Here is a 12,039-nt window from a genome sequence, read left to right as displayed (position 1 = left end):
AATTTATTTTTATTTAATTTATTTGATTTCTTATGACGTAAATTGATGCAAAAATACAAACAAAAACACCAAAAATATTTTACACTAATTTTCCTAATTTTAATTAACACCAGAAATACAAAAATAAATCAGTTTTGAATTATATTGAATTTAATTTACACCAAAACCACTAGAAATATTAAAAAAATTTTTAGATGGGCTAACTTAGCCCTATAATATAGTACTGTCGTAATATATTATACATATATAACACATTCTACATTCAGCTACAATGTTTATCATTACAGATAACATGCGTGAACTACAAACAAATTAGAATGAAACCTTTGACAAGATCTTGTCCGTACTCAGCATGGCAGCACCTTAATAGTACGGTTGGACATTCATAAGTCCAAATTTAGGGATTAAATGTCATTGTGTTAATTCAGACTTAACCAACAATATTTATATAAATTTCAACTTAAATACTATATATTTAATATAGGGGAAGTAAGGGGTCGATCCATAGAGAGGCAGAAATTTAATTTCATCTTTTTTCAAGCTTGGCACAAAGTAAATGAGTTTAAAAGTGATAAATATAATTTTGGGAATTTAATTTATTCTTATTAAATATAATTGATTTCTTATAACGCAAATCAAAGCAAAAATACAAAAAAAAACACAAAAAATATTATACACTAATTTACCAAATTTTAATTAACACCAAAAATACAAAAATAAATCAGTTTTGAATTATATGGAATTTAATTTACACCAAAACCACTAGAAATATTAAAAAAATTTTTAGATGGGCTAACTTAGCCCTATAATATAGTACTGTCGTAATATATTATACATATATAACACATTCTACATTCAGCTACAATGTTTATCATTACAGATAACATGCGTGAACTACAAACAAATTAGAATGAAACCTTTGACAAGATCTTGTCCGTACTCAGCATGGCAGCACCTTAATAGTACGGTTGGACATTCATAAGTCCAAATTTAGGATTAAATGTCATTGTGTTAATTCAGACTTAACCAAAAATATTTATATAAATTTCAACTTAAATACTATATATTTAATATAGGGGAAGTAAGGGGTCGATCCATAGAGAGGCAGAAATTTAATTTCATCTTTTTTCAAGCTTGGAATAAAGTAAATGAGTTTAAAAGTGATAAATATAATTTTTGGGATTTTAATTTATTTTTATTTAATTTATTTGATTTCTTATGACGTAAATTGATGCAAAAATACAAACAAAAACACCAAAAATATTTTACACTAATTTTCCTAATTTTAATTAACACCAGAAATACAAAAATAAATCAGTTTTGAATTATATGGAATTTAATTTACACCAAAAACCACTAGAAATATTAAAAAAATTTTTAGATGGGCTAACTTAGCCCTATAATATAGTACTGTCGTAATATATTATACATATATAACACATTCTACATTCAGCTACAATGTTTATCATTACAGATAACATCGTGAACTACAAACAAATTAGAATGAAACCTTTGACAAGATCTTGTCCGTACTCAGCATGGCAGCACCTTAATAAATGGTTGGACATTCATAAGTCCAAATTTAGGGATTAAATGTCATTGTGTTAATTCAGACTTAACCAACAATATTTATATAAATTTCAACTTAAATACTATATATTTAATATAGGGAAGTAAGGGTCGATCCATAGAGAGGCAGAAATTTAATTTCATCTTTTCAAGCTTGGAATAAAGTAAATGAGTTTAAAAGTGATAAATATAATTTTTGGGATTTTAATTTATTTTTATTTAATTTATTTGATTTCTTATGACGTAAATTGATGCAAAAATACAAACAAAAACACCAAAAATATTTTACACTAATTTTCCTAATTTTAATTAACACCAGAAATACAAAAATAAATCAGTTTTGAATTATATGTAATTTAATTTACACCAAAACCACTAGAAATATTAAAAAAATTTTTAGATGGGCTAACTTAGCCCTATAATATAGTACTGTCGTAATATATTATACATATATAACACATTCTACATTCAGCTACAATGTTTATCATTACAGATAACATCGTGAACTACAAACAAATTAGAATGAAACCTTTGACAAGATCTTGTCCGTACTCAGCATGGCAGCACCTTAATAGTACGGTTGGACATTCATAAGTCCAAATTTAGGGATTAAATGTCATTGTGTTAATTCAGACTTAACCAACAATATTTATATAAATTTCAACTTAAATACTATATATTTAATATAGGGGAAGTAAGGGGTCGATCCATAGAGAGGCAGAAATTTAATTTCATCTTTTTTCAAGCTTGGAATAAAGTAAATGAGTTTAAAAGTGATAAATATAATTTTTGGGATTTTAATTTATTTTTATTTAATTTATTTGATTTCTTATGACGTAAATTGATGCAAAAATACAAACAAAAACACCAAAAATATTTTACACTAATTTTCCTAATTTTAATTAACACCAGGAATACAAAAATAAATCAGTTTTGAATTATATGGAATTTAATTTACACCAAAAACCACTAGAAATATTAAAAAAAAAAATTTTTAGATGGGCTAACTTAGCCCTATAATATAGTACTGTCGTAATATATTATACATATATAACACATTCTACATTCAGCTACAATGTTTATCATTACAGATAACATGCGTGAACTACAAACAAATTAGAATGAAACCTTTGACAAGATCTTGTCCGTACTCAGCATGGCAGCACCTTAATAGTACGGTTGGACATTCATAAGTCCAAATTTAGGGATTAAATGTCATTGTGTTAATTCAGACTTAACCAACAATATTTATATAAATTTCAACTTAAATACTATATATTTAATATAGGGGAAGTAAGGGGTCGATCCATAGAGAGGCAGAAATTTAATTTCATCTTTTTCAAGCTTGGAATAAAGTAAATGAGTTTAAAAGTGATAAATATAATTTTGGGATTTTAATTTATTTTTATTTAATTTATTTGATTTCTTATGACGTAAATTGATGCAAAAATACAAACAAAAACACCAAAAATATTTTACACTAATTTTCCTAATTTTAATTAACACCAGAAATACAAAAATAAATCAGTTTTGAATTATATGGAATTTAATTTACACCAAAACCACTAGAAATATTAAAAAAATTTTTAGATGGGCTAACTTAGCCCTATAATATAGTACTGTCGTAATATATTATACATATATAACACATTCTACATTCAGCTACAATGTTTATCATTACAGATAACATGCGTGAACTACAAACAAATTAGAATGAAACCTTTGACAAGATCTTGTCCGTACTCAGCATGGCAGCACCTTAATAGTACGGTTGGACATTCATAAGTCCAAATTTAGGGATTAAATGTCATTGTGTTAATTCAGACTTAACCAACAATATTTATATAAATTTCAACTTAAATACTATATATTTAATATAGGGGAAGTAAGGGTCGATCCATAGAGAGGCAGAAATTTAATTTCATCTTTTTCAAGCTTGGAATAAAGTAAATGAGTTTAAAAGTGATAAATATAATTTTGGGATTTTAATTTATTTTTATTTAATTTATTTGATTTCTTATGACGTAAATTGATGCAAAAATACAAACAAAAACACCAAAAATATTTTACACTAATTTTCCTAATTTTAATTAACACCAGAAATACAAAAATAAATCAGTTTTGAATTATATGGAATTTAATTTACACCAAAAACCACTAGAAATATTAAAAAAAAAAATTTTTAGATGGGCTAACTTAGCCCTATAATATAGTACTGTCGTAATATATTATACATATATAACACATTCTACATTCAGCTACAATGTTTATCATTACAGATAACATGCGTGAACTACAAACAAATTAGAATGAAACCTTTGACAAGATCTTGTCCGTACTCAGCATGGCAGCACCTTAATAGTACGGTTGGACATTCATAAGTCCAAATTTAGGGATTAAATGTCATTGTGTTAATTCAGACTTAACCAACAATATTTATATAAATTTCAACTTAAATACTATATATTTAATATAGGGGAAGTAAGGGGTCGATCCATAGAGAGGCAGAAATTTAATTTCATCTTTTTTCAAGCTTGGAATAAAGTAAATGAGTTTAAAAGTGATAAATATAATTTTTGGGATTTTAATTTATTTTTATTTAATTTATTTGATTTCTTATGACGTAAATTGATGCAAAAATACAAACAAAAACACCAAAAATATTTTACACTAATTTTCCTAATTTTAATTAACACCAGAAATACAAAAATAAATCAGTTTTGAATTATATGGAATTTAATTTACACCAAAAACCACTAGAAATATTAAAAAAAAAAATTTTTAGATGGGCTAACTTAGCCCTATAATATAGTACTGTCGTAATATATTATACATATATAACACATTCTACATTCAGCTACAATGTTTATCATTACAGATAACATGCGTGAACTACAAACAAATTAGAATGAAACCTTTGACAAGATCTTGTCCGTACTCAGCATGGCAGCACCTTAATAGTACGGTTGGACATTCATAAGTCCAAATTTAGGGATTAAATGTCATTGTGTTAATTCAGACTTAACCAACAATATTTATATAAATTTCAACTTAAATACTATATATTTAATATAGGGGAAGTAAGGGGTCGATCCATAGAGAGGCAGAAATTTAATTTCATCTTTTTTCAAGCTTGGAATAAAGTAAATGAGTTTAAAAGTGATAAATATAATTTTTGGGATTTTAATTTATTTTTATTTAATTTATTTGATTTCTTATGACGTAAATTGATGCAAAAATACAAACAAAAACACCAAAAATATTTTACACTAATTTTCCTAATTTTAATTAACACCAGAAATACAAAAATAAATCAGTTTTGAATTATATGGAATTTAATTTACACCAAAACCACTAGAAATATTAAAAAAATTTTTAGATGGGCTAACTTAGCCCTATAATATAGTACTGTCGTAATATATTATACATATATAACACATTCTACATTCAGCTACAATGTTTATCATTACAGATAACATCGTGAACTACAAACAAATTAGAATGAAACCTTTGACAAGATCTTGTCCGTACTCAGCATGGCAGCACCTTAATAGTACGGTTGGACATTCATAAGTCCAAATTTAGGGATTAAATGTCATTGTGTTAATTCAGACTTAACCAACAATATTTATATAAATTTCAACTTAAATACTATATATTTAATATAGGGGAATTAAGGGGTCGTTCCATAGAGAGGCAGAAATTTAATTTCATCTTTTTCAAGCTTGGAATAAAGTAAATGAGTTTAAAAGTGATAAATATAATTTTGGGATTTTAATTTATTTTTATTTAATTTATTTGATTTCTTATGACGTAAATTGATGCAAAAATACAAACAAAAACACCAAAAATATTTTACACTAATTTTCCTAATTTTAATTAACACCAGAAATACAAAAATAAATCAGTTTTGAATTATATGGAATTTAATTTACACCAAAACCACTAGAAATATTAAAAAAATTTTTAGATGGGCTAACTTAGCCCTATAATATAGTACTGTCGTAATATATTATACATATATAACACATTCTACATTCAGCTACAATGTTTATCATTACAGATAACATGCGTGAACTACAAACAAATTAGAATGAAACCTTTGACAAGATCTTGTCCGTACTCAGCATGGCATCACCTTTATAGTGCGGTTGGACATTCATAAGTCCAAATTTAGGGATTAAATGTCATTGTGTTAATTCAGACTTAACCAACAATATTTATATAAATTTCAACTTAAATACTATATATTTAATATAGGGGAAGTAAGGGGTCGATCCATAGAGAGGCAGAAATTTAATTTCATCTTTTTTCAAGCTTGGAATAAAGTAAATGAGTTTAAAAGTGATAAATATAATTTTTGGGATTTTAATTTATTTTTATTTAATTTATTTGATTTCTTATGACGTAAATTGATGCAAAAATACAAACAAAAACACCAAAAATATTTTACACTAATTTTCCTAATTTTAATTAACACCAGAAATACAAAAATAAATCAGTTTTGAATTATATGGAATTTAATTTACACCAAAAACCACTAGAAATATTAAAAAAAAAAAATTTTAGATGGGCTAACTTAGCCCTATAATATAGTACTGTCGTAATATATTATACATATATAACACATTCTACATTCAGCTACAATGTTTATCATTACAGATAACATGCGTGAACTACAAACAAATTAGAATGAAACCTTTGACAAGATCTTGTCCGTACTCAGCATGGCAGCACCTTAATAGTACGGTTGGACATTCATAAGTCCAAATTTAGGGATTAAATGTCATTGTGTTAATTCAGACTTAACCAACAATATTTATATAAATTTCAACTTAAATACTATATATTTAATATAGGGGAAGTAAGGGTCGATCCATAGAGAGGCAGAAATTTAATTTCATCTTTTTTCAAGCTTGGAATAAAGTAAATGAGTTTAAAAGTGATAAATATAATTTTTGGGATTTTAATTTATTTTTATTTAATTTATTTGATTTCTTATGACGTAAATTGATGCAAAAATACAAACAAAAACACCAAAAATATTTTACACTAATTTTCCTAATTTTAATTAACACCAGAAATACAAAAATAAATCAGTTTTGAATTATATGGAATTTAATTTACACCAAAACCACTAGAAATATTAAAAAAATTTTTAGATGGGCTAACTTAGCCCTATAATATAGTACTGTCGTAATATATTATACATATATAACACATTCTACATTCAGCTACAATGTTTATCATTACAGATAACATGCGTGAACTACAAACAAATTAGAATGAAACCTTTGACAAGATCTTGTCCGTACTCAGCATGGCAGCACCTTAATAGTACGGTTGGACATTCATAAGTCCAAATTTAGGGATTAAATGTCATTGTGTTAATTCAGACTTAACCAACAATATTTATATAAATTTCAACTTAAATACTATATATTTAATATAGGGGAAGTAAGGGGTCGATCCATAGAGAGGCAGAAATTTAATTTCATCTTTTTTCAAGCTTGGAATAAAGTAAATGAGTTTAAAAGTGATAAATATAATTTTTGGGATTTTAATTTATTTTTATTTAATTTATTTGATTTCTTATGACGTAAATTGATGCAAAAATACAAACAAAAACACCAAAAATATTTTACACTAATTTTCCTAATTTTAATTAACACCAGAAATACAAAAATAAATCAGTTTTGAATTATATGGAATTTAATTTACACCAAAACCACTAGAAATATTAAAAAAAAAAATTTTTAGATGGGCTAACTTAGCCCTATAATATAGTACTGTCGTAATATATTATACATATATAACACATTCTACATTCAGCTACAATGTTTATCATTACAGATAACATGCGTGAACTACAAACAAATTAGAATGAAACCTTTGACAAGATCTTGTCCGTACTCAGCATGGCAGCACCTTAATAGTACGGTTGGACATTCATAAGTCCAAATTTAGGGATTAAATGTCATTGTGTTAATTCAGACTTAACCAACAATATTTATATAAATTTCAACTTAAATACTATATATTTAATATAGGGGAAGTAAGGGGTCGATCCATAGAGAGGCAGAAATTTAATTTCATCTTTTTTCAAGCTTGGAATAAAGTAAATGAGTTTAAAAGTGATAAATATAATTTTGGGATTTTAATTTATTTTTATTTAATTTATTTGATTTCTTATGACGTAAATTGATGCAAAAATACAAACAAAAACACCAAAAATATTTTACACTAATTTTCCTAATTTTAATTAACACCAGGAATACAAAAATAAATCAGTTTTGAATTATATGGAATTTAATTTACACCAAAAACCACTAGAAATATTAAAAAAAAAAATTTTTAGATGGGCTAACTTAGCCCTATAATATAGTACTGTCGTAATATATTATACATATATAACACATTCTACATTCAGCTACAATGTTTATCATTACAGATAACATGCGTGAACTACAAACAAATTAGAATGAAACCTTTGACAAGATCTTGTCCGTACTCAGCATGGCAGCACCTTAATAAAATGCGGTTGGACATTCATAAGTCCAAATTTAGGGATTAAATGTCATTGTGTTAATTCAGACTTAACCAACAATATTTATATAAATTTCAACTTAAATACTATATATTTAATATAGGGGAAGTAAGGGGTCGATCCATAGAGAGGCAGAAATTTAATTTCATCTTTTTTCAAGCTTGGAATAAAGTAAATGAGTTTAAAAGTGATAAATATAATTTTTGGGATTTTAATTTATTTTTATTTAATTTATTTGATTTCTTATGACGTAAATTGATGCAAAAATACAAACAAAAACACCAAAAATATTTTACACTAATTTTCCTAATTTTAATTAACACCAGAAATACAAAAATAAATCAGTTTTGAATTATATGGAATTTAATTTACACCAAAACCACTAGAAATATTAAAAAAATATTTAGATGGGCTAACTTAGCCCTATAATATAGTACTGTCGTAATATATTATACATATATAACACATTCTACATTCAGCTACAATGTTTATCATTACAGATAACATGCGTGAACTACAAACAAATTAGAATGAAACCTTTGACAAGATCTTGTCCGTCCTCAGCATGGCAGCACCTTAATAAATGCGGTTGGACATTCATAAGTCCAAATTTAGGGATTAAATGTCATTGTGTTAATTCAGACTTAACCAACAATATTTATATAAATTTCAACTTAAATACTATATATTTAATATAGGGAAGTAAGGGTCGATCCATAGAGGCAGAAATTTAATTTCATCTTTTTTCAAGCTTGGAATAAAGTAAATGAGTTTAAAAGTGATAAATATAATTTTTGGGATTTTAATTTATTTTTATTTAATTTATTTGATTTCTTATGACGTAAATTGATGCAAAAATACAAACAAAAACACCAAAAATATTTTACACTAATTTTCCTAATTTTAATTAACACCAGAAATACAAAAATAAATCAGTTTTGAATTATATGGAATTTAATTTACACCAAAACCACTAGAAATATTAAAAAAATTTTTAGATGGGCTAACTTAGCCCTATAATATAGTACTGTCGTAATATATTATACATATATAACACATTCTACATTCAGCTACAATGTTTATCATTACAGATAACATGCGTGAACTACAAACAAATTAGAATGAAACCTTTGACAAGATCTTGTCCGTACTCAGCATGGCAGCACCTTAATAGTACGGTTGGACATTCATAAGTCCAAATTTAGGGATTAAATGTCATTGTGTTAATTCAGACTTAACCAACAATATTTATATAAATTTCAACTTAAATACTATATATTTAATATAGGGGAAGTAAGGGGTCGATCCATAGAGAGGCAGAAATTTAATTTCATCTTTTTTCAAGCTTGGAATAAAGTAAATGAGTTTAAAAGTGATAAATATAATTTTTGGGATTTTAATTTATTTTTATTTAATTTATTTGATTTCTTATGACGTAAATTGATGCAAAAATACAAACAAAAACACCAAAAATATTTTACACTAATTTTCCTAATTTTAATTAACACCAGAAATACAAAAATAAATCAGTTTTGAATTATATGGAATTTAATTTACACCAAAAACCACTAGAAATATTAAAAAAAAAAATTTTTAGATGGGCTAACTTAGCCCTATAATATAGTACTGTAATATATTATACATATATAACACATTCTACATTCAGCTACAATGTTTATCATTACAGATAACATGCGTGAACTACAAACAAATTAGAATGAAACCTTTGACAAGATCTTGTCCAGACTCAGCATGGCAGCACCTTAATAGTACGGTTGGACATTCATAAGTCCAAATTTAGGGATTAAATGTCATTGTGTTAATTCAGACTTAACCAACAATATTTATATAAATTTCAACTTAAATACTATATATTTAATATAGGGGAAGTAAGGGGTCGATCCATAGAGAGGCAGAAATTTAATTTCATCTTTTTTCAAGCTTGGAATAAAGTAAATGAGTTTAAAAGTGATAAATATAATTTTTGGGATTTTAATTTATTTTTATTTAATTTATTTGATTTCTTATGACGTAAATTGATGCAAAAATACAAACAAAAACACCAAAAAGATTTTACACTAATTTTGCTAAGTTTAGTTAACACCAGAAGTACAAAAATAAAGCAGTTTTGAATTATATGGAATTTAATTTACACCAAAAACCACTAGAAATATTAAAAAAAAAAATTTTTAGATGTTAAAATCACGAGAAATTTATTATATTAATTTTAGGGATTTTCCTATTTTCAGAATTTTTAAATGTAGAAAATAAATTTTCTAATTTTTCTTGATTTTCCTGATTTTTTTATAATTTGTAACTGCAGAAAATGAGGAAAATACCTGCTTTAGAGATCCCGGGGGGGGGGGGGGGGGTTTGGGCCTTAAGGTCGGGGGGTTTGATCCCGGTCTGTTTAGGCTGGCCTTTTGTGGGTTAGCCCAATTGGGCTTTAACCCAATAGGATCAGGACTTTGCCGATTTGACTAATTCCTGCACACGGCACTCCTGTGCCCTGCGGTTGCGCGTGCAGACCGGCGGGCAGAGGAATGCCCCTGCTGCTCAAGCGCCTCACAAGTGACGCATGACACCGCACAGCGATAGCAACAAGGGGGAGAAAATGAGTTTTCAATGCAAACAAGTGTTGAGATTGAGTGAAAACTTCAATAAACTTACGTCAAGCCAGTTGAACAACCTGGATTCTAAAAATGCCTTGTCCTGCTGGCCAGCCACTTGTTGGAGTACATCAAGAATGAGGGGAAATGAGGGAGAAAATATGTATTTTAACATAGGAAGAATTACTAAAATACCCATTTAAGCATTTTCTATTATCTTTTCTTGCCATTTTGCGTCTTTTTCTCCATGGGTTGAGAGCTTCCCCTTATGAACTTCAGCTTCTTTCTTTGTGAGGCTTTCGAGAGCCCAATGGGAAGGTCAGGTTGTAGCCCATCTCCCTCTGACCTTTCTTTTAAAGGTCACAACACCATTTGATCCTTTCAAGCCCCTTTTGAGAATCACTAAGCTCCCAAAAATTCTCCAACGCCTTCAGAATTTTATTTTCTCATTCCTATAAATTTCTGCACATTTGGAAATGTAAAATACTCATCAGTAACAAAACTGCTTGACTTCAGAGAAGTTAAGAGAATTTGTGAAAAATAACCATGATGTGCGAAAATTGGAATTTCTAGCTGGTGAAAATATATTTGGTTAATTCAAATATAACATGATAACTTATGAATTAATAATGCCAAAATCATCTAAAATGTATCCAAGTATCCATGCATTTATCATGATATTAGACATTTAGGAACATGGATCGGTTTGACAAGACCAATCCAGGCCTTGGGTTCACTTGAGGGTGGACTGGCTTGTCAAACAAGTTTAGGCCCAAGCGTCAAACTGCACGGGAACTGTAACTAGATTATTTAATATCTTTTATAAAATTCTAAATATATCAAACCCAACTTGACGGATAGGTTTCTATTGAACTCAGCATAGCCGCCACATATTTGACCATCAAGGAACACACTATTGATATAGAGATATTTAAATAACCATGATATTATATTTTCTGCTTTGATTTTGACATTGACTAGTGAATCTGACCAGATTGTGACCGGTCCGCACCGAACCGAGACCGAAGAAGGTCTGGACCGGACCGGACCAGACTGGACCGAAGAAGAACAGACCAGAACCGGACCTAAGTTTAGGTAAGGTTTAGGACTTTGCTAAAGGCCTGAACTAGACCGGGACCGAAGAAGAATCGACTAGAACTAGACCGAAATTTAGGTAAGGTTTTGGTCTTTGCTAAAAACCTGGACCAGACTCAGACCGAAGAACAAGATACCAAAACTAGACCAAAGTTTAGGTAAGGTTTTGGTATTTGATAAAAATCCAGACCAGACTGGTAACGTAGAAGAATGAACAAG

This window comes from Wolffia australiana, chromosome 11 (assembly GCF_029677425.1).
Source record: "Wolffia australiana isolate 7733 chromosome 11, ASM2967742v1".
NCBI lineage: Eukaryota > Viridiplantae > Streptophyta > Magnoliopsida > Alismatales > Araceae > Wolffia > Wolffia australiana.
This window is presented reverse-complemented; position numbering follows the sequence as displayed.